General features: G+C 38.1%; 1 long non-coding RNA gene and 1 pseudogene across 4 annotated transcripts in view; both read left to right on the plus strand.

Annotated features, from left to right (window-relative positions):
• Positions 1-25,689, plus strand: part of LOC149744023 (uncharacterized) — a 68,872-nt gene that overhangs the window by 23,062 nt on the left and 20,121 nt on the right. The gene's annotated exons all lie outside the window — the stretch shown is intronic.
• Positions 6,589-15,300, plus strand: LOC149744024 (calmodulin pseudogene; annotated as a pseudogene).

The raw sequence follows: 25,689 nt of genomic DNA on the forward strand, positions 1-25,689 counted from the left end.
TGTATAGTAAAAAAATGCCTTTAGAAATCCGTTAAGTTTGACATAAAGTGCAGCGTAAGGAGATTTGTGTACAATTCTATGAAGTAAAATACGTATATGAAAAATGCATATCTTCAAACTAGAACCACACTGCACACACTGCAAGCTGATTACTCTGAGAGAGGTTCCAGGGACCGACATACCTTGTAGGCACAGTTAATTTGTGTCTCCCTGTTCACTACCCCCCTGGTTATATTTAGTGCATGGAAGGGCAGGCAGACTCACTCAGGCTACTTAAATTCTTGTTTCTCTCCTTCTCTCTTTATCTCCCTAGATGTGTACAATTAGAATATTATAAGCTAAATACCCAAATGATGAGGCTCCTCTATAGCTAGGGTTAGCTCTGTATTCATAGAGGGGAAAGATGATTTAAAAGATGTTTCAGTAATAGGCTGCTGCAGAGAATCAGTTTAAATTACTTTTTTTTTTTTTTGCGGTACTAGGGCCTCTCACTGTTGTGGCCTGTCCCGTTGTGGAGCACAGGCTCCGGATGCACAAGCTCAGCGGCCACGGCTCACGGGCCCAGCCGCTCCGCAGCATGTGGGATCTTCCCGGACCAGGGCACGAACCCGTGTCCCCTGCATCAGCAGGCGGACTCTCAACCACTGAGCCACCAGGGAAGCCCTAAATTACTTTTTGATGCATCAAAGAGCACTTATTGAGCACCTATGTTACGGACTCAGTGTTTTGTGTGCTCCCTCGAAATGCATATATTGAAACCCTAACCCCCAGTGTGATGGTTGGAGGGCCTTTGGGATGTAGTTAGGTTTAGGGTGATGCCCTCATGATGAGATTCGTGTCCTCATAAGAAGAAGAGACAGGAGAGTCAACTCCCTCCCCACAAGCACACATGGAGGAAAGGCTATGTACGCACAAGCTGGAAGGAGGCCCTCTGTAGCCAGGAATCAGCTCTCACCAGACACTGAATCTGCTGGCACTTTGATCTTGGACTTCCCAGCCTTCAGAACTGTGAGAAATAAATGTCTGTTGTTTAAGACACCTGGCCTGTGGCATTTTGTTATGGCAGGCTGTGTTGACTAAAACAACTTACTGTCCTCTTGATCTAGATTTTTTAAACCAGGGAAAGAATGCTGTTGCCTGCATGTGAATGTAAACGTGATACATAATAGAGATGACATTACAGATCACTGAAGAAAAAAATGGACTGGTAAATAACTAACCTGGAAGTACTATGTTATCCATATAGAAAAGAAAAATCTATACCATTCAAATATAAAAAAAATCTGTTGCATTTAGGTTAAATACCTAATTATGTAAATAAAATATTAAAATTTTAAAAATAAAATGTAAGATGATTTCTTATAAACTTAAAATAAGAATGAGTTTGTTTAATGAAATATAAAATTCAAACCTTGAATAAAAGAGTTGACACATTGATCCAAATAAAAATATCCTGTTCAATAAAAATCACTATAAACAGCCAAGTCACAAACTGGGAGTAGATGTTTGCAACACATGTAAACAATGTAGGATCAATATTTCATATTTATAAAGAATTTCTATAAATTAGCAGGACAGTAACTAATAGGAAAATGGACAAATGAGGATCGAAGCAGGCAATTTCTAGAAGGGACCATACTGGACTGATGGATAAAGAATTGATAAGATGTTCAACTTCACTAGAAATTGGTGAAATATATGAGAAACAAGGAGATCTAGGAAATCGGTAAAATATTTTAAATTCTTACAATACCAAATGTTGGTAAGGGTGTTTAGAAAGCGACATTTTTAGACCCTGTTGTCTTTTGCATAGCTTGATAAGCCTAATTTGCAGAACAATTGTGTAGTAGCTAGTAAGTAAAATTGTACCCATTTTTAACCTAGCAGTTCTGTTACTAGCTGTGATTTTAGAAAAACTCCCTAGTATGTGAGCAGGGAAACATATACAGACTTAATTATGGAGTCATTTGCATTAAAACATTAAATACAGTACATAATGTTTATTACAAGGTCTTTCTTTTACTTGTTTTCTCATGTATTTATTTATTCAGTTTACATGGTCTATACATAAAATCACTTTAAAACCTCTAAATTATCTCATGTCCATTAAATGGAAACAGTAATGCTAGGCCTGTTTAAATTACAAGAAAAAATCACTCTATACCAACAAAGTGTTTTAAAAGACCAAGGTCAAAGGAAGTAGTCTTGGGGGAGAGGCATTCCTGAGCTGGTGGCTGGATCCCAGGAGCTGCTGGGTGAAAGAAAGAAAAAGATGCTTTCAGACAGGAGTGGTTTGATTAGAGCCCAGTGACACAGCTAAAGGGAATTAATCATAATTACATGTCTCAACATAGTAAATCTCAAATGCAGTGTCAAGAGACAAAAAAAAAAGCATATGCCATGGCAAAAAGACAAAAAGACTAACAGCATTTATCGGGTGTTATTCTATGTTGAGCATATTGTAAATACAGTTTATATAAAGTTTAAAGTAACGGAAAATATTGCAAATATTGTTTAGGGAGAAATATTTTGTAAAAGAATAATATGGACAGTAATGATAATCACCAAAGTCATTAGAGGGAGTGCCTGGGAAAGGGCTGGTGGGGGAGGATGTGGGAGATTGAGCAGCAGTTCACAGAAAGCTTTAGCTATATCTCTATATCTGTGAAGACCTAGTCCATTAAAAACAAAAAGTTTTGAGACAAATTTGGCAAACTGAATCTGTGGTGTGGTGAATATATGAATATACATTACTTTTTCCCCTAGGTAAGTTTTAGTCTATTTGAAATATTCTAAATGTTTAGAAATTTTAAAATTGCCATTGCAGTTATTTTTGCAATGTGTTTAACTTAGCAGCTTTGTGAAATGTATGGCGACACAGGGTAAATTGCCCTATACTTAATATCTCCAGTGGTAACAAGGCATGATTTAGAAATTTCACCCAGAATTCACCTCTGTAAACTCTGCAGTAACGAAGTAGTTAAGTTCAGGACTTCTATATTGATCAGGATTGCTTTGAATATAATTCAAAGATTAGTGCTAGAGGAATACACACCTGTGGGAAGGCAGAGTGAACTAAGAGGACTCAGATCGTCTATGGATTCACTGCATATTTACATTTTTATATGTTTACAGTGGAAAAAAGTTAAGTTGCACAATGAAAGCATTAAGAAATATGCTTAAAACTTCCTGCTCAACAAAAAATGCTATAAACAAATTTAGTCAACTCACACACTGATTTTAAAATCATTAAATCTGAAGACATTGCCTCCATTTTCTTGAGTTTAGTTAGGACACTTCTGGCTCCTTAATATGAATTTTCAGATTTAAATTGGAGTAAAGAGAATGAATGAAGAATATGTATAAAAATTTATAGGTATCTTTAAAATTTTTTCTATTAGTTTTCTTTGGTTACATTTAGATATCATGCCAAAAAAAAAGCAAGTACTAAGAATGGAAAACAAAGATTTTTCAGCTGAGAGGATTTATGACTTTATTATCAAATATGTAGTCAGTCATTCAAGCAACAGTTAGTTATTGAGTATCTGCTCTGTGCCAGGTACAGTTCGAAGTGCTGAGGAAGGAGCAGAGAACAAAGTAAGTGAGAAACCCCTGGCCTCATTTTATTTATGCTCGAAGGAGGAAGGGGTAGAACTTACTTTCTCATCGTCTAGTGCCCATATACAAGGAAACCTACTAAATGGTAATTGAGAATCTTTGTGGTTTTGGGAAGGAAAGGGGTGGGGGAAGTGCAGTGAATGTGATTTCTTGGATAACCGTAATTACAGAAGGAAAACACGCACTGGCTTCTCCTATTATATAAATGAGAACGTTTATAGTAATTTTCTGAGAATGGCATTCTCAAATGTTTTAAGTGCAGAAGAAGAATAAATGGTTGAGTCTGCTTTTCAGCTGTGCTATGACTGCCTGTTTTACTCTTTTTCCTTCCCAACTCTACTGAGCTTATTACTTAATTGATGGGTTTTTCGTTTTCTTTTTTTTTCCCTGAAGAGTAAATCATTGTCTTTATTCAGTAAGGAGTTCAAGTGAAATGTAAAGTACTCTTTTATTCAACTAACTCTTTACTTTCTTGTTAAGACCTCCTGTGTGTGTCAGGCACGGTCCCAGGCTCTGTGTGTTCAGAAATGCACAGCTCCTCCTCCAGGGGGTCTGTGGTCTAACAGGCCAAATGCCAGTGCCAGTTGTCGTGCAGCATGGCAGGTGATCTTAAGGAGGGATAGACATAGTTCTGAGTGAGCAGTCCTGCCTGAGGTTCAGAAGCTGTGTAGCTGGAAGATTTTTTTCATTGTTGGGGCTTCAAAAATGAGTGATGGTTTGCCAGATGTGAAGTGTGAGGTGGACTTCCCAGCAACTTCACAACCCCATGACTCCCGTCAGTCACTCAGTGCATTCATTGCCTCAACGTGCCATAGCTTCTGTATGTCATTCATTCGGTCATTCATTTATCGGTTGATTTATGCCATCAATTTAGTATATGTATTATACTCCTTTTGTGGGCCATTTGCTAAGCAGTAGTGAAATGTGTAAGAAAGATGCTGCATTTACCTTCATTTTATATGTCAACACCAATGGCTAGAGCTATTGGCACGTAGGCATTCTAATCCAAAGATTTTTCAATTCAAACTATTGGGTTGGCCAGAAAGTTCCTTTGGGTTTTTTGTAACATCCACGGAAAAACCCGAAGGAACTTTTGGCCAACCCAGTGTGTGAGTTATTATAGTCAGATGGGTAACATGACTTGGTTTTGAATAGAAGTACTTAGTTATATTCTACAGTGGACAAGAGCATTTAGAGGTTATATAATGCATCTGATCATAGTATCGAACCTGATCAGAAAAACAAAGAAAACAGAATTCTTCTGGAGCTTGCTTTATATACTTGTTTCCACACAATCCAAATAATTCCCATTCACTACAATTCTGGGAGAACATAAGAGCACACAGCAATTTTAGGTAGGTTATCTTGTCGGTTCTGACAGCGTCCCTATGGATCATGAATATAGACTCCATGACTTTTCCAGAAACATAGGAATAGTATGTGGTAGAACTCTAACTTGATTGTAGTGTTCACTTCACCATGCCCATGAGAGAACTCTGAAATTCCTAGATGCCTCTCATACTTCTTTTTCTTCTGATATATCTTTTTATAGTTTTAAAGTAACGTTTTTTTCCTTACATAGCTTTCCTTTAACAAGAAGGCAAATATTTTCTTTTTTTTTTAAGTAAAATAAGTAAAACAGTGGGGTAATGTAGCTACCAATATAAAAATGTTTACATTTCTAAAATATGGTAGATTTAGGGAACTGTGAACATAGCCATTTTTGTGTGTGTGTGTATAGAAATATAGCTTCAATAAATTAGATTTCGTCACAAATACAAAATTATATTTTTTAACATATTGATATTTCACTTCATCATATGATATAACCACGTGCTGAAAATGAAGATGAATTTGGAATTTCAAAGACACACGCAAAAGTATAATCCATCAATGGTCCTCATTCTTCTTGGTGAATCCTTCCCTTTTAGGATATTTCCTTTCACTGAAATGACTGGACATAAGGCATGTCAATGCAAAACATAAGTGAAGAATTTAGAGAAGCTAAATTTTACCAGGGGAATAGATGGGAAGTAGAGATTAAGGAAGCAGGGAGCCATTGAAAAATGTTGGGTGGAATTGAGAGGGGCTTAAAGTAGCTTAAGGGAGATGGGCTTTCAAGAGAGCTCCAAAGTCAGACGAGTGGAAACAAGAAAGTGATAGAGAGCTATAAGGAAGGGTCAGCAACTGTTTAGTAACTGTGCGCCTCTGCAAGACCCCAGTGCCTGGTGGTGTGGACTCAGTGGAGTTCTCAAGATTCTTGAGGTCTGGAAAAACATGTTCTCATCAGATGAGAAGAAAAGATCTAAAAAAGATAAAGCAAGTCTGAGAGGTGGAGTAGAAATTGAAATTTAGGACTATTGTTGTCAGTGGCACACTATGAGCAACTTTTAAAAGCCTTGTTAGGGTAAAAATGCACTTTTTGGCTTTTTAAGAAAGCATACTATGAAGAAAGAAATAATTGATCATATACTCAGAGCTAAGCATAACTATTGGCTTGCTGTCCCTCCCATAACAACCAAAAATTGAGGGGAAGGGAGAGCAAAGATGCTGATCTTGTGAGCTTCAGATTGCCACAGCAGCCAGCAAACAACGATTGGACCGTAGATCAGTATTTCAAGCAAACAGTCTTGACTGTTTTACCAGCATAATCCCAGGATCTTCACTTTAAGCCAATGTTCTTTGCCCTAAGAGAGCGTCACGCAAAGCATTTGTTTCTTTGTGAGTGAAGAACAATTAATTTAGTTCAACTCACTTCGTTGAGCATGTACTATGTGAAAAAACCATTCCTAGTCCATAAATCGTAGTTCTCCATGACCATAACCACTGGAGGCTGCTGTTTCAGCATACCAACAGAGGCAGAGAATCTCTAGAAGCAAAACAATCTAGGCCAAAACAAATTAGTAAAGGATGTCTGAGGGTAAGTGGTTTTTTTTAATTGATAAAAAATTTATATCCAGTGAAATGCACAGTTGAGTACTCTCTTCTACATGATTTTTTTTCTACCTTGAATTCTGTGAAACCAGTTTGCCCTGGTCTTTCTCCTACACCTTTGGCTATTCCACCCCTCTCTCATCATAGTTACCTATCGCTTCACTAAATGTTGATATTCCAATGTCTGACTTCTTCTCTTCTCAGGTTACATATTCTCTTTATACTGTGTTGCTTTCAATAACCTCATCAGCATCACATCTACAAATCTAGACCCTATTTCCCATCTGCTCCATTCGTATATATCCAGCAAGCAATGGGACCTCTTTGCTTAGTGGTCCCATAAGAACTTTAAATTTGTCATGTGCAAGAATGAACTTATTGCCTCTCACTACAAACATGCTTTTAATTATGTTTTCATTATTAGCACTAATGAAAACATACTATTCAAAACAATTCAAGCAATCGAGCACTTTTGTGTGATAAGGGATGTGTCAAACATTATAAACCAGGTAACCCTCTTTTGGGAGAACTGATAGTTTAGCCATTTATTCACACCAAACCTGGCCATCATTCTGGAACTTTCCTCCTTCCTCATTGCACCCACCCAGAATCCCCCCAAAATTTCACCTCCCCCTCATCATCGTGGTCCTTGCTTCTTTCTCTGGAATCTCTCAAATCTGTTTCTTTCTTCAATCACTGTCCTTGTCAAAAATCTTTCTACTTTCTTTCCAGACTTCCACACAGGGAGTATTGTTACAACAGATTCAGACTCTGTTCCTTAGGCATAGAGGTAACGGAGGGATGAATTCTGATTGGAGATTTACTCATCAACCATGTATTGAGTTTCTGTTAGGCATAAAATAAGTCTATTAAAGTAGCAGAACAGAATTAGTCCGAGTGGAGCAAGCGAGCTGAGTGCTTGAGTAGTCGAGTCCCGGAGACCGGTAGCGCTTGCAGCATGGCTGACCAGCTGACTGAAGAGCAGATTGCAGAATTCAAAGAAGCTTTCTCACTATTTGACAAGGATGGTGATGGAACTATAACAACAAAGGAGTTGGGAACTGTAATGAGGTCTGTTGGGCAGAATCCCACAGAAGCAGTTACAGGACATGATTAATGAGGCGGATGCTGATGGTAACGGCACAATTGACTTCCCGGAATTTCTGACAATGATGGCAAGAAAAATGAAGGACACAGACAGTGAAGAAGAACTTAGAGAAGCATTCCTTGTGTTTGATGAGGATGGTAATGGCTATATTAGTGCAGCAGAGCTCCGCCATGTGATGACAAACCTTGGAGAGAAGTTAACAGATGAAGAGGTTGATGAAATGTCAGGGAAGCAGATATTGACGGTGATGGCCAAGTAAACTAAGAAGAGTTTGTACAGATGACAGCAAAGTGAACACATTGTACAGAACGTGTTAAATTTCTTGTACAAAATTGTTTATTTGACTTTTCTTTGTTTGTAACTTATCTGTAAAAGGTTTCCCCCTATTGTCAAAAAATATGCGTGTATAGTAATTAGGACTTCATTCCTCCATGTTTTCTTCCCTTATCTTACTGTCATTGTCCTGAAACCTTATTTTAGAAAAATTGATCAAGTAACATGCTGCATGTGGCTTACTCTGGATATATCTAATAAGCCCTTCTGCACATCTAAACTTAGATGGAGTTGGTCAAATGAGGGAACATCTGGGTTATGCCTTTTTTTTTAAGTAGTTTTCTTTAGGAACTGTCAGCATGTTGTTGTTGAAGCGTGGAGTTGTAACTCTGCATGGACTGTGGACAGTCAACAATATGTACTTAAAAGTTGCACTATTGCAAAACGGGTGTTTTATCCAGGTACTCGTACACTATTTTTTTGTACTGCTGGTCCTGTACCGGAAACATTTTCTTTTATTGTTACTTGCTTTTTAAACTTTGTTTTAGCCACTTAAAGAAAATCTGCTTTTGGCACAATTTGCCTCAAATCCATTCCAAGTTGTATATTGCTTTATTATCTTCACGGTGCTATGTCCCTCTCTAAATCATCTAGTTTATTATCTGGTTTCCTACTTTATAGTCTTTCTCCACTCTCGTATGTAAGCTTGCTAAGGACAGGGGTGTGTTCTAACTTGTTCATTACTCCATCCTTATTGTGTAGATACAGTGGTAAACACACAGTAGGTGCTCAGGAAATATTTGTTGCATGTTAACAAGTAATCTTCCCTCCAGCCTTAAATGAGAGTTTTTGACTGGCGCAGTGATTCATATTCACCTCTGCGGATTTGTATAATACCATTATGAAATGTTGCTGGGTGTATTATCTGCCTCATAGGGATATAAGGATGTTATAAGGATTAAATGAGATAATGTATATGAAAGTTACTTTGTTAGAGAAACAAAAACTTATAATAGTATTTATGATCACTCTCCTGATTTCACAGATGAGCAGATGAGAAACCTGGAGCCCCAGTGGGTACATAATCACCCAAGGGCATAGATATCAGCTCTTACATCTTCTGCCAACCATCACAAAGATGCTTTTACATATTTTTTTCCCCTTTATGCTGAATGTCCCTCACTGAAAGGTCATAAGGATGACAAAGATGTTTCTGAAAATTAGAAAGGGAGGAGTAAAGCCACTTTTTGTTGAGAAAGAGCGTGCAGATCAGTAAAAACAGCCACAGGGAATATAGGAATGAAAAATTCAGGGTAGAATTTGGCCTACTGGCCCAGATGGGAATAAACTAGTTGCGATGTTTAATGTGAAGCTATAGAAAAGTTAATAGGTTTGTGAACAAATGTTCCAAACTCTCAGCTCAGAGTATGATTTCCCAATTCAAGAAACTTTTCTACCCTGAGGGTAACAAGTTTTACTCAGCTTTTGTGCAAAGAAACTGCCACTATTTCATATTTTCTTTTCTTTTTCTGTTTCCTTAATAAAAGTATTCAGTATTACTTGGTGGAGTTCTGCCCTATTGTTTGATATCATGACACTTTCTTCCAGGCAGTGCGGTGTCCTGTCATTGGGAGCCATTGGTGCTAACCAGAATGGTGTACAGTACCAGGGAGTATGCTAGTATATTGAGTTATATCCCATATTCTTATGTAATTCACAAACCAGCCCTTGAAAAGAACTCAATTTCGGACCTGTGTGATGTCATTTGTGGTATACTTAAGCCACACTTTATTTTTAATTTGATATATGCTCATTAAAAAACATTATCTTACTTGCTTTAGGGTCACACAACTAGTAAGTGAAGGAACCAGTCTTCCAAACTCCATTATTTGCATTTTTAAAAATTGTTTAGCATTTATATGAAGGCAAAAATTAACCTTCCAGCTCTGTTATCAATTTCTGTATCCCAGTGGATATACCAATGTCCTCTGAAGTTGCATAGCTCTGATTTGTCATGAGGTGGCAATGTGACAACACCTTGAATTGGATCTATGATGAATTCCCCCACCTTGGTGAATTTCTGAGGGAGCTGTCCAGAGCTGAGTTTGCTATGGAATGGCCACTGAGTGAGGAGGCATGAGAACAGACTTCTAGGGCTTGAATATTTGATTTTATGCACATCCAGTCTTAGCTTCTAGCTGAAGAATCCTAATGTGGAACCCTAGGAGAATTTGCTTTCTGGATTTCAAATACAAAAGTTCAAAGCGGTCAGGTTCTATTTAAAAAGCCCACATGCAAAAGTAAGTGAAGTACCTTGAAATTGCCAGTGAAGAGGTCATCCTGAAATCTACAGAGTAAAAAAATGAGTTTTAGAGGAGGAAAATATGTTTTCAAATAAGGGAATGTATATTATAGCTTTTCAAATTCCATTCATTCAGAGAAAGTGAATAAACAGGGATAAAAGACCTTGAACAAGACTCTTTTTCATGTCTATTTAAATAAGAACTTTATTCAATTTGTGGTACTATTAAATAGGAATACAATATTAAATAGCTTAAAACTTATAGTGGTATTTCTTATATCCAAATATGTGAAGAGAATTTTATATAATTTATTATGGCTCATTCTGAGGTGGCTCTGAAATTATGAATTGTGAACACTGTCTAATACTTTTCCCTAAAATATTAATAAATTTATACTTATGTATTCTTAAAACTTCAAATATTATATTAAAATAATGTTCATATTATCATTTAAAGATCTAGAATGTAATTTCCCAGTCTTGATTTTAATTCGATTATATGAAAGCTGAAAATATAAGATTGTAACACTTTTTCTTAGATTGTGGTTATTTTTTAAAAAGTCATTCACCTGTTGAATCATTCAGTAGATATATAGTGGCACATTCCAAGCTGTGGTCACGTGGTTCCAGCCTCCATTAGACTTATAGTCTAGTGCAGGAAAGGTTAAGTAAACTGAAGCTTAAAATGCACGATAATAAGTGCTATGATGGGGTTGGTACAGCGTATTATAATCACACACTGCAGGATCCTCTTATTTGAATTTGGTGGGGGGGCTGGTCAGAGAGAGTTCCCAGGGAAAGTGATATGGAAGGTGATACCTGAAGTATTAGTAGAATTCAGCCAAGCAAAGAGATGGAGAAGAATCTTTCAGTCACAGTGAGCATAATATGTGAAAGTATGGAGACAAAAGAAGATGTGGTGTTCTTCGAAGAGAAGTTAAATTTAACTAAAAGTTAGAATTCTTAAAAGATAAAACAGGGACTGGGGATAATAAATAAGACTGAGGCAGTAAGCTGAGGTTGTACCATGGAAGCATGAACATCCTTCTAAGACCATCGGGATTCTGTAGTAAGGTTTTAAATAAGGAAGCTGCCTGGTCAGGTTCACATTTTAGAAAAGTCATTTCAGTGTAAAGAAAAGATCACGGTTAGGTGAGAGCCTAAGTCTAGAGGCCGAGGGACTCTTTTGGAATCTGCTACAGTGGTTCCAGATGATACATGATGCTGGCCTCAACTAGAATAGCACTAAGTGTTGATGGAGAGAAGTAGCTGGAATCATCATTTTTTAGAAGATTAAATTGAGAGAGCTTCACAGCTGTTTGGAAGTAGAGGAGGGTGAGAATATGAGGTCAGGGAAGCTAATTAGATTTCTGGAATCTGCAGCAGTGGTGGCTGGTTCCACTTCCAAAGATAGAAAACACAGAAGTTTGCAAGTGAAGGTAGTGAGATCATTTGGGGGCATAGAAAGTTTTATGTTTCTGTAGGACTCTAAATGAAATGGCTAGCAGAAATTTGGGCCTGTGGATTTTAAAGCTCAGGAATGAGATGTGACCTAGAGATATAAAGTTTAGAACTTTTATCAGGTGGATGGTAATTGAGCATTTAGGAATGGATGATATTACCCAAGGAAGATGTTGAAGAGATTCTCAAACTTTGGGGTCAGATGAATTACCCAGGAGGTGTGATAAAATTCAGAATCCTGGGCACCAACTCCAGAGTCTTACTGAGTAGTTATAGGATGTAGCTCACAAATCTACACGCTTGACAAATAGAGTTCCATGATTTTGATGCAGATGATCCTCTGACCCCACTTTCAAGTAAAAGGAAAAGTGGATCTTGCATAGGAGCCTAAGTAGTATCAGCACATAAAAGATGGACAGAGGAGGAGAAACCCGGAAAGAAGGCTGGTGAAGAAGTAACCATAGGTGTGGAAGGAAAATTAAAAGTATAAAATATCACTAATTACATGGAAAGAGAATCAATATAAGAGAAGGAATCATCGACAGGGCCAGAAGTGTTGAGACAGGAAGTAAAGATAAAGGCTGGAATACACCTACTACATGTAACAAAAAGGAGGTCATAACAAAGTTGGCAAGAATAGTTTCAGTAGAATAATGTGGGCTGAAGCCAGATTGCAGTGGGTTGAGGGTTGAATATGATATGAGGATGAAGAGACATGAAGCAGAGACAAAATCTTTTACAAGTAGTTAGAAGGGATGGAGGAGGTTGCTACAGCAGGATATGGGTAGGGGTGAATGTTTTAGGAAGGAAACAGCGTGAGTCAAAGTCTTATCTCACCCTTGGCCTGCTCTTATCTCTAATTTTTTTGGAGCTTTTCGTCTTATCAACTTATGAATGGATATATTATACAATTCAGCAATAAAAAGAATGGGTTGTGTGTTAAGTTTATGTCGAAATTTCTAAGAAACTACCAAATACTTTTCCAAAGAGCTGTTCTGTTTTACATTTGGATATTGGGGAGCAAATTAAGGTGCTGCTTTGTGTTTTGTGCATTATGGTTATGCCCAAAAATACTGAAATATGCCTGAATATTAGCCTGACCCCTAGTGGTGGTCCACATCCATGGGGCTAAACGTGGAACTGAGTTTTTTCTACGCTTTCCATCACATGAGCTGCCACTCCACCTCCATCGTTTCTTGCAAACACATAACAGTAGAGAGATGGTGTAAATATGCCCAAACAAATTTAGATGGTGTACTGCGGGGTCCAGTGGGGCAGAAGGAGGGAAGTCCTTACACCCTGCTACCTGCTTGAGATCAATACCTGCTGTCATAGCTTCAGCATCACCACCATCCGGGGGACTTTGAGAAAAATACTGAACTTCATTTAAGCTCAATTTCCTCATATTTACAACGACGATTATAGTAATACCTACCTTAGAGTGATTAAGTGAGGTTAAATGAGATTGTGTATGTAAAGCGCCTAACACAGTTCAGCCCAGAGTTGACATTCACGAAAGAGCAGGTGTTCATATTTCATAATGATAAAAACAATCAATAATGTAGTCAAATCCTACAATGAAATTTTATTCATGATATTTTTTTTTCTGGTTCTCATTTGCTTGCATTCCATGTTAATGTTCTCTATTTCAATTGGAACCTCTTTAAATTTAGGACTGGGTTTTATTTGATAAAGATAAAAGCCACAACCATACCAACAATAACATCCTCTATTATTTTAGAGTAACTATATATCAAGACATTGCTAAAATATTTCTTATGTAAAATTTAATGCTGAAACAGTTTTATGAGGTAGGCAAAGATCTCAGATGGTCTATGTTAAAGATTTTCATCTGTATCTTTTTCACCCAGACCCCACATCTTGACTCCTTGATGTGCTGGCCCTGCCAGTGGCAATGATAATATCAGTTACAGATGGTTGATACAAGAAATACAAAGATTATGTACAAAGTATTGATATTGATACTGATATTGATAAAGCTAGCTTTCTTCTCTTTGAGCTTTTCCATTCTAGAAAGCTAGCTCTCACCGAGAAAAAAAGCTACCTCTTATTTAACCCTTGAGAAACAAAAACAGAATGAACAAAAATCTATTTGTTTCTTTTATTACCCCAACGATACTAGGGCTGACTGTTGTTATTTTTAATTATTATGTTTCCAGGTATTTTTCCCCCGCACTCAACTGACTGATTAATAACCACATAATTTCTCTTTAACAATGACTTCTTCAGCTTATGTCAGAACAAATAATGAACATCCAGAACTATAAAGGACAAACCAGAACATTAATCCTTATGTCCCTTATTCATTGGCCAACAAACTTACTAGGCCTCTTACTGAACTCATTTGCGCCCCTACACAACTTTCAATAACCTTAGGCACAGTGGTCCCTTTATGAGAAGGCACTGTGATCACTGGCTTCTGCCATAAAGCAAAAGCATCTGTAGGCCGCTTTCTATCACCCGGGGCACCAATCCCTCTTATCCCTATGCTAGTAATTATTGAAACTATTAGCTTATTTATCCAACGAACAGCCCTAGCCCTATGACTAACAGACAGTATCACAGCCGGTCACCTGTTAATTCACCTAATCAGAGGAGCATCCCTTTCCCTATTAAGCATGAATCCTCCCACAGCCCTCATTATATTTATTAGTCTTGTTCTTCTCACTTTTCTCGAATATGCAGTAGCCCTTATTCAAGCTTACGTGCTCACCCTGTGAGTGAGCCTCTACCTACACAATGACACCTAATGACTCACCAAACCCATGCGTATCATATAGTAAATCCTCGTCCCTGACCTCTTACAGGAGCCCTCTTAGCCCTTCTCTTAGCATCCCATCTAGTCATATGATTCCATTTTAACTCAACTTTTTTATTATCCTCGGGCTGATTAACTAGTATGTTAACAATATGTCAATGATGATGAGACATCACCAGGGAAAGCACTTTTCAAGGCCATCACACACCAGTTTCATTCAAAAAGGATGTTGATATGGCATAATTCTGTTTATTATTTCAGAGGTTCTCTTTTTTATAGGCTTCTTCTGAGGTTTTCATCACTCAAGTCTTGCCCTTACACTTGAACTAGGTGGTTGCTAACCACCAACAGGCATTCACCCCCTAAATCCATTAGAAGTACCACTTTTCAACACCTGTCTTACTGGCCTCTGGAGTACCTATTACCCAAGCTCATGACAGCTTGATAGAAGGAAATTGTAAGCATATTCCTCAAGCTCTTTTGATTACAATCTCCCTAGTTTACTTTACACTACTGCAAGCCTCAGAATATTATGAAACAGCTTTTACAATCTCAGATGGAGTACACAGGTCAACAGTCTTCATAACCAAAGGTTTCCATGGCCTACACGTGATCATTGGCTCTACTTTTCCTCATTGTCTGCTGCCTGTGCCAACTACAGTTTCAAATCATTTCAGATTTGAAGCCACTGCCTGATACACTTTGTAGACATAGTATGGCTGTTTCTATACATCCCCATTTATTGATGAGGGTCTATTCTGTTTTTTCTTTTATTGGGGTAGAGTTGTTTTACAATGTTGTGTTAGTTTCTACTGTACAGTGAAATGGAGTTGAGGGTGTGTTCTTTTAGTATCAATTAGTTGTCTTCCAGTCAATTAGTACAATCTGAAAAGAATAATAAACCGTATAGCATTAACCACAAACATAGTACTAGCTTCACTACTTGTACTTAGCGAATTCTGACTTCCCCGACTAAAGACAGATACAGAAGAATCAAGTCCTTACAAATGCGGATTTGACCCCATAGGATTTTCCATAAAGATTTTCCTGGTAGCCGTTACATTTCTCCCCTTGATCGAGAGAAATTGCCCCCCTTCGGCCCCTGCCCTGAGCAGTCCAAACTAGCAACCTAAAAACAATACTCATCATAGCACTAATCCTGATCTCACTACTAGCAGTAAGTATAGCCTGTGAGTGAACTCAAAAGGGATCAGAATGACACAAATATGATAATTAGTTTAAATGAAAACAAATGATTTTGTCTCGTTAAACTATGATTAAACTCATAATTACTGAGTATCTTTTGTCTACATAAATATTATTCCAGCATTCACAGTTTCCCTTATAGGGCTATTAATTTATTGATCTCACTTAATATCTTCTCTGCTATGTCAGGAAGAAATAATATTATCATTATTCATTATAGCAACCCTAATAATTCTAAATGTCCATTTCACTCTAGCTAGCATAATACTCGTCATCTGACTAATATTCATAACCTGAAAAGCTGCGCTAGGTTATCCCTGCTAGGAATATTATCAAACACCTATGGCACTGATTGCATCGAAATACAAACCTTCTCCAGTGTTAAAATTACTGTTCTAACTATTATATTCATGCCACTAACACGTTTATCGAAAAGCAATATAATTTGAATTCACACCACAACCTACAGCATACTAATTAGTTTTGTTAGTCTTTACCTTTCTAACAGCAGCCTTAACTTTAATCTTCTCTGACCCTCTGTCAGCACCTTTACCAACTCGAACGGCATGACTCTTACCACTAACACTCAGAGCTAGGCAATTCCAGCTACCTAAAGAATCACTGGCTTGGGAAAAAAGCAAACAAACTGTCTATTACTATATTAATCATACTACATATATTCTTAATCTTAACATTCAAGGCCATGGAAATGATTCCATTCTACAGCTGATTTGAAGCAACACAAGTCCCAACATTAGTTATTATTACTTGATGAGGAAACCAAACAGAACGGCTTAATGCAGGACTCTACTTTTTTATTTTACTCACTAGTGGCATCCCTTCCACTTCTAGTTGCACTAATGTCTATCCAAAATACTACAGGCTCGCTAAACTTTTTAACAATGCAGTACTGAGCCCAAACAATATCTAACTTTTGATCCCATATTTTCACACGATTAGTGTGTAAAGTGGCTTTTATAGTAAAAATACCCCTTTATGGGTTACACCTATGATGTCAAAAATGCACGTAGAAGCCCTTATCGCCTGATCTATGATTCTTGCAGCCCTACAACGCAAACATGGTGGCTACGAATCACAATAATCCTGAAACCCCTAGCAAAGTATGTAGGGTACCCATTCCTTATATTGTCCTTCTAAGGAGTAATTATAATGAGCTCAATCTGCTTGCACAAAACAGACTTAAACTAGCTCATCACATGCGCCTCCGTTAAGCACGTGTCACTTGTCATAGTAGCTCTTCTTACCCAAACACCTTCAAGTTCCATAGGAACTAGGACCCTAATAATCACCCACAGCCTCACATCGTCTATATTATTTTGCCTGGCAAATTCAAATTATCAGCGTGTTCATAGCTGAAACATAATTTTAGTCCGTGGTCTACAAACATTTCTTCCACTAATGGCAACATGATGACTACTAGTAAATCTTACAGACCTAGCCCTGCCCCCAACAATCAACTTAATCAGAGAACTATTTGTAGTAATATCTTTCTTCTAGTCCAATATCACTATTATCCTCACAGGGGCTAAGACAGTATTACCGCCCTATACACTCTCTCTGTATTAATCATAACACAACGAGGTAAATATATGTATCATACCAACAATATCAAACCACCATTTACATGAGAAAACACCCTCATAACTCTTGACCTATTACCCCTTCTGCTCCTATAACTCAACCCAAAATTATTTGGGGACCTAGGTACTGTAATAGAGTTTAACAAAAACATTAGGCTGTGAAGTAAAAGAAGCTTAAATCTCCTTTTTACTGAAAAGCTTAGCCTTTTCTCGGGTGAGCCTCCTCACTCTGGAAAGCTAGCTCTTACCCAAAGCCAGCTACCGCTTATTTACCCCTGAGAAACAAAAACAGAATGAGCGAAAATCTGTTTGCCTCTTTCATTTCCGCAAAGATAATAGGGCGCCTGTTGTTATTTTATTTTATTTTTTAAAATTAATTAATTTAGCTATTTATCTTTGGCTGCGTTGGGTCTGAGTTGCTGCACGCAGGCTTTCTCTAGTTGTGGCGAGCCAGGGTTACTCTTCGTTGCCGTGCGTGGGCTTCTCATTGCGGTGGCTTCTCTTGTTGTGGAGCACGGGCTTCAGGCTTGTGGGCTTCAGTAGTTGTGGCTCGCGGGCTCTAGAGCGCAGGCTCAGTAGTTGTGGTGTACGGGCTTAGTTGCTCTGCGACATGTGGGATCTTCCCGGACCAGGGCTCGAACCCCTGTCCCCTGCATTGGCAGGTGGATTCTTAACCACTGCACCACCAGGGAAGTCTTGTTATTGTTCTAATTATTCTGTTTCTGAGCATTTTATTCACATCCAACCAACTCAGCTACCTCCTCAATGAGGAGAAATGTGGGCATCTGTGACCTCCTCAGACTCAGTATCTCACGAGCGTTTGTTACTCTGGAGAAGAGAAGACACAACACCAGGAATGGCCAGTACCTGATGATTATTCCAATCAGCCATTTGGCAATTTAAGATAGTTGCATTCTTTTTCCCACCCCACCCTAAGCACATTTATTTCCTTTTTTTTTCACTGTAGTAGCTGAGTTTCACCCTAAAATAGTCAAAGGATTCTATTCACATTTTGTCCTTGTAGATTAATGATAGTGTTAAGACACACAGTTCCTTCATGGAAAGTAAGAAAGCGTCTTCTTGGCCACATGTGATTAGCACCATCCAGACTTCTGCCTCACATGCCTGGTGAGGCGTGCATTCTCTTCAGTATCCAGTTGTTTTTCAAGAGAGATGTGTAAATTAAAGTAGTGACAACGATGTTAACATATGTGTTAGGCAACAAAATAGATGGCGCTGATGCAGATGGTGTTACAAGTTGTATTTTCAACTTGGGTCTGCATTTGGAAAATATTTCTACTATTTCCTTCCTTCAATGTCATCAATTTTAATGGCTTCTATTCCATCTAATTTTTAAGCTGTAAATATATTCTAGTATTTGAAAAGGAAATCAAAATGATCCTTTGTAACAGAGGCTGAACCTAGTTTGTTTTCTCAGCAAAATTAGTCTTCAGTTTATATGTATCTAAATGCTGGATTATGAGTTCCCAAATCCGTAATTTACCCTAGAATTCTTCAGTTAATAAAAACCGATGTGAGAATAAGTTTGTCTCATATGATTATTAAAAAACCTCTGAGCAAGCATTTAAATATTAGGAGATTTCATATAAAAAATCTTCCTTTGGGCTTCTCTGACAAATCAATGGTTTCGAAATGCTTTCAGAGACCTGAGTAGGGCCTGGACAAGTCATACGCACTAACACTCTCCTATCAGCCTGAGAGCCCCTGGACAGTTTTGACTTTTGCTTAATATCAGTGGATATTTAGTCTACTGAAATATTTTAATCCATCTTTCCCTGTAGAAATTTGAACCTAAATTTAAAGGGGCTTTTCTAATGCAGTTCAAGCCAACAGGTATAATTCATTTTAAAGGTAATTTTTAGGACTAGCTTCAAAGTGTCTAGGCAAACATTTATTTAATTTCCTATGTTTCTGTAGAAATGATAATACCTAACAAATATTACTTACTCTTTGTCACATGCTGTGGTTTACATATCTCATATTTTAATTCTTACAACAAGCCTTAAGGTAGGTGCTAAATGCTATTATTAGTTTAACAAGGACAACCTGAACCTTCAAGAGGTATGTACATTGCCCAAGGTCGCAAAGCTTGCAAGAGGTTGAGCTGGGAAAATCTTTTCTCTAAAATTCATGTTCTTAACCACTCACTGTCTTACTCTGACATATATGTTCTAAACTAGTTTCAAATGTATCTTTAAAAATAATTTAAATATGGATACTTTAAAACACATAAATATATAAATAGGGATATTTATATAAAGAAACATTTATCCTCGTTCTGAAGTAAAGGCTCCAGATACTCTCTGCTCCCTATGCCCCCTTTTAGGTCACAAAGGGACCTCTTTTTATGCATTGTCCACCAAAGGGGTCAGGGTTTGAATTCTCCCCTAGTCTTTTCCTTTTTTCCCTGTTGTAAATGAATTACGTATATGCCCTGAAGTAATTAGCAAAGACGCTGTTGTTCAGGTGAATTTTAAAATAATTAATCTGACCTAATACCTGTCAAGAATAATTAGGAGAAAATATGTCCTCCCTGAGCAGCTCTTTCAAGCTAAGATGCTAAAGCACGATGTCTCCTGTGTGTGCACTGCATGTGCACTGCGTGTGCACTGTGCTAAAAGTGAGAGGGCTAAAAGTGAGAGTAAATCTTAATGGTTTTAGAGGAAATGCTAAAATGATACCTCTTCAATCGCCACCTGGGCATCAGCTCTTCAGTTTCTATATCTGAATAAAAACAAGAAGCTGAACTAACGACAGGGATTCTGACATGAGTGATATCAGTGACTCCTTAAGACATTGTGGTTTGCAATTAAAACTTAAAAACTAATCCCTCCTCTTCCAAAAGGCTTTTGAATGAAGTCACATGCCCCATTTCACAGCCTGTTAATTTTCTTATCATAAGAGCTATTCAACTGTCTTCTAACCCTCTCTCCCATCCCCTACCTGTCCTTTTTTAAATGTTTAGCATCCTTAGTAATCTAATTAACTGGTGAAATTTCTCATGTAATAACCAAGTCCTAAGCGGTATGTTTCGAGAAAGATATTTTAGGAAAAATCAATAAGCAAGCTTTACCCACAGATGCAGTTTGTCAAGAAGGGGAGATAATCTCTGGCTGCAATGACGGCAGGTTTGAATATGATGACATTTGCTGTCCATGATTGTCTGGAGCCCTAAGCACTGCTCTGTCATTGTATAGCAACCTCTCTGCATGCCCTCTAACCTTGCCTTCTAATATATTAAGGGGCTTGTGGAAGAGGAGACCACTGGAGAACTTATATCTCACATCGCCACGCAGTTCAGAGTTAATAATTTCCTTATTAAACCTATGAACCCTTCACGTTTTGTAGTCCTGCCTGCCCAACCCCCTTCTAAGTTAGTTTCTAGGCAAACCAATAAACATGGAATTACATTAAGCTCCTTATTTCAAGGCTGCAGTTCAGGATTTTGCTGCATATTTGTTGGCTCATTTATGGAGACTGCAGCATAATATTCATTAATTCTGTTTAATCTCCAGTACTTCAGTGATTTGATTCTCAACCACATTACCTATGCCAGTTTGTCCATGTTTAAACCACCCCAGTGCTGTGATGCTGTTCTATATGTTGATTACCCAAAGGTTCTGTGAGCTCTAGTCTGGAATCACAGAGGCAGATTATCCACCATTTCCAGTTCTTGGTGATCACTCAGCACTTGAAGGTAACCTATTAGAAAATTTAAAATTTCAGCATCTGTCTTGAATGGCCAACATATCTGTAGCTGACTTTTAATAAGAAAGAATGTGCAGTTTAGGAATAGTCTGAAAAGGTAATAAGCATTTGCAAAAAGAAGGACATTGTTTGCTTTGACAAATTAAGGTTTTGATGTGAAAAAGAGCTTCTTGGAAATATCCCTTTATTGATATGAATCAAGGAATTGAGGTTTTAATTTCAAACTTACCCAGCACTATGTGAGAATGAATATTAATCTTCCAGCAGAACTGTTCTCTGTTTTGAATGTTGAATGTTTTGAGACATTCTCTAAAACACTCTTGCAAGTACTCTCTCGCTCTCTCTTTCTCTTTCTCTTTGTGTGTGTGTATGTGTGTGTGTGTACATCTACGTCTTCACAACCAAACAAAAACATAAATTAAATGTTTACTCTCTAGTTTCATAACATAAAGTAATCACTGATATTGGTCACACTGAAGGGTGGCTTGGAAAGGAGAGAAGTGAAGTCCTTTCAAATGCCGATTCAATATCTTTCCTTCACCTGCTTTCTGGTGGGGAAGGGTGTATAAGGCTGGGTGAAAAAAGTCAATTGAGTAGTTTTTGCAGGCTCAACCAAACTGTAATAGTTAATAATAGTTTTACTGGCAGGGTCTGGAACGGTGGTGCTCCTGTGTGTCGCTGGTGATGGAGGCTCTGCCAGGATTTCTCATTGTGCCCCCATCACTAGTGACACAGGAGCACCACTGTTTCACACCCTGCCAGTAAAGCTACTATCCGTCACTGAGAATTTGCGTGCATCTGTTCTTTTTTTTTTTTTTTTTTGCGTGCATCTGTTCTAACAGCTAGTATTACTTTTCACTTCTAAAAGTACCGTGAGCCCTGTGATAGGATAACTTGAATCAGTGGAACCACAGAACACTCTTCACTGCCCGCTGTGTGCCACATAGTACTGCAGATTCCAAGGATTCTACAGTCATTAAAACAAGAAAGGGCCCTACCTCCATTCAGTTGTTAAAGTAGCAGGGCAAACAGACATAAACTATTGCAATGAGTCTATTAGTTATGCACATGTAAAGAAAGGCAAAATAGAAATTCAATGGCTATGGAACACACAGTAAGATCTAAATTACTCTAGCAATGATGAATTATATTTTTTAATTTATTAATGCTTATTTCCAAATGTTAGTTTGTACAAACATAAATCTGGATTTCATGTTACACCGAGGGAACTGTGTACAGAGTAGGCTAGTAGACTCAGTAGGTTAAACTGTTTCTTTCTTTTATATATATATAAATATATATATATGTATATTTATGTATTTATGTATGTATGTGTGGCTGCGTTGGGTCTTCCTTGCTACGCGCAGGCTTTCTCTAGTTGCAGCGAGCAGGGGCTACTCTTCATTGCGGTGTGCGTGCTTCTCATTGCGGTGGCTTCTCTTGTTGTGCAGCACGGGCTCTAGGTGCACGGGCTTCAGTAGTTGTGGCTCACGGGCTCTAGGGCGCAGGCTCGGTAGTTGTGGTGCATGGGCTTAGTTGCTCCGCGGCATGTGGGATCTTCCTGGACCAGGGATGGAACCCATGTCCCCTGCATTAGCAGGCAGATTCTTAACTGCTATGCCACCAGGGAAGTCCCTAAACTGTTTCTTAAAATAGGTGTGTTTTTTTTTTTTTTCCTTTGAGCTATGAGGGTATTTAGAAAACATTTCACCTAATCCTTCTCCAGGTAAGGAGAAATGTCTTATCCAAACTAATAATACCATCTTTTTAAATGAATGGAATATTTAGTGTACACTAGGAACTATGTTATTCTCTACTTTTAACCAATTTTTATTGTGAAATTTAGTATCCTTAAGGATGAGTCTATAATAAAAGATATGTAGGTCACTGATTTATCAAAAAAAAAAAGAAAAAAGACACGTATGTAATGCCACTCAGGTCAAGAAATGGATAATTGCTTGCTTCCCAGATTTGCTGAGCAGCCCAGCCTACTTCTGACTCCATTCCTTCCCCCCTCCCTACTGCCCTTCTTCTGAGGGTCATGATTATAATTTAGCTTTTCTTTATAGTTTTACACATTCACATGCATTCAAAAATGATGTTTTTTAGGGCTTCCCTGGTGGCGCAGTGGTTGGGGGTCCGTCTGCTGATGCGGGGGACGCAGGTTCGTGCCCCGGTCCGGCGGGATCCCGCGTGCCGCAGAGCGGCTGGGCCCGTGAGCCATGGCCGCTGAGCCTGCGCGTCCAGAGCCTGTGCTCCGTGGCGGGAGAGGCCGCGGCGGTGAGAGGCCCGCGTACCGCAAAAACAAACAAAAATGATGTTTTAAAATGTACTTTTAACTTCAGATAAACTGATTTGTAGTAGTGTATATGCCTTTATGTCTATCTTCTTTCACACAACTCAACATTTGTGATAGTAATTCATGTTCTTTTTTGTAGCATTACCTTGGTCATTTTCATTCTATTGTATGAATGTATCACAATTTATTCTACTGTAAGTATTCTAAAATTAATCCATTTTAGAATAAATGGCATTTGTTCGTCTGACTGATATGAATAGCATAACTCTAAATAGTCTTGTGCTTGTTTCTTGGAACACATATGCATATATTTCTATCTCCTAATTCTCAAAATTTGGTGTTATGCTATATCCCACACTCATGTTTCTGTAGAATTCAAAGATATATTCTTATGAAAGAAAGTTGGAAAGGAAGGACAGGCTGAGGTAACATAACAGAACCAGATGTACTGAATTGGTTGCCTGATTGCAGTCTCACAGATTTTTGGTTCAGTGTCTAATGGGTTAAGCTGAGTTCCTTCACGTGTCACTGAAACAAATGAATAGAAGAAGTAAATGATCAGTGTCATCTTTATTGTTACTAATTCTTTGTTTAACCTTTGGTAATATGGGTGAGATGCAATGCCTTCCTGCTCTTATGCTTGGTTCAACCATTTTTATTGCATTATTTCTGTTCTTTTGTCTGGCTAAGTTTTTCCCATCACAGAGTATGCTGTTCCCTTTGCCCAAAATATGTTCTTATTGTAAAACATTGGTCACATGACTAACTCCTTTTGTTATTGAGGTAAAGCTGACGTACAGTGTTAGTTGCAAGTGTATGACCTAATAGTTCAGTATTTGTATACACCGCTAAGTGATCACTATAATAAGTCTAGTTACCCTCTGTCACCTTACACAGTTACAAACAATTTATTTTTCTTGTGATAAGAACTTCTAAGATTTACTATCTTAGATTCTTTCAAATATGGAACTCCTCCCTTCCTTCTCAGGATCATTTCATCTGAACTCGTAAATCTTCTTTGATAGTCCTACCGCCCCCAGTCACTCTCTATTACATTTACCCCTTATAATTGCTGTTAGTTAATTCATCTCTTCAATGGTTATCTTGTTTATAGTTTATTCTTTTTTCTGGTCCCTCCTTTCCCTGCCTTCCAGAAATATAAGCACCAGGAATCTCATTTCTTTTGTAGAACAAGTTAGCTACAGTATGTGGAACAATACCAGTTCATAATAGGTGCTCAATAAATGTCTAATGAATAAATGGAAGAAAGGAAGGTAGAGGTTTGGAAGGAGGCCAAGCAGTAAAGAGACTATTTGCATGTTTCAAAAATGCTGTAATTCTTCATGACAGGTGTAAAAGAGGAGATTTGTGGATTCAGATCTTATAAGGAGACTAAGCAATCAAAGATACCAAACCATTGAAGGTTAGAAAGAAGCAGGGAGCTCAGTGTTTCCACACAGTGAGGCAGACTGAAAGCAATAAGGGAAACCAAAAGCCCAGGACGGTGTGTGACTGTCATTCCAATGTTCTATATACCTCTTTGCCAAGCTATACATACATGAATTCCTAACAGTCTGACTAATGTTCATCTCAAAGAAAGAATCTGAGTCAAAGTGACCTCAGGGTTACTAGCCATGGAAACAGAGGAGGGAGAGTGGTCATTAGACGCTGTTGTCAAAGAACAAAGGAGGGACAAAAAATAGAAGTTTGGTGCTCTCCCACATTGATTTGGAGGAAATTGGCCAACATCCAATGTGAGCAAGGCAGTTGGGTAACCCTGGGAGAATGAGTCGTCTTGGCAGGCTCGCAGAAGTGCCTGCTTGTGTCGATCATCACTGTAATGACAGATACCAAGGGTCAATATTTACAAGGGTCCACTAGGATGAGTAGTAAGATGAGTCTAGGAGTGGTCCCCAGGAAATCACAGAGCAGTGAGGCTCATAGAAGAGATATAAATTCCAGGAGTTGACCAAACTGTTAGCTATAAAGGAAATGTATATTTAACACATGAAGAAAAGAGAGCCAAGTACTACTGTAGGCAGATCCAATAGGAATGTAATATAATACTTGTGGTTACAGACAGGGAAAATGTTTAAATATCTGTAGTGTCAAACTGCCATATATTAACCCTTTAGTCAAACACGGTTTCTACCCTTTTAGGCTATTTTCCTTCCCTGCCAAAGATGGCAACTTTCATTTTACCATGTTAGTGAGTAAGGGAAATGACTCATTTTACAGACAACTTGGCAAGACTATAAGTAAGAAAAGGAGGGCATGAACTGTGTCCTGTAGGTAACAAAATGCTTTTCTAAAGTCATTGCTGGGGAAATAGTAAAACATTACAACCCAGGAAGTCCAGGTAAATTATATGAGAGAGTA

This window comes from Delphinapterus leucas, unplaced genomic scaffold, assembly GCF_059928025.1.
Source record: "Delphinapterus leucas isolate spDelLeu-1000000601 "Yukka" unplaced genomic scaffold, BTC_Dleu_Yukka2 spDelLeu_asBTCV2_sq25, whole genome shotgun sequence".
Taxonomy (NCBI): Eukaryota; Metazoa; Chordata; class Mammalia; order Artiodactyla; family Monodontidae; genus Delphinapterus; species Delphinapterus leucas.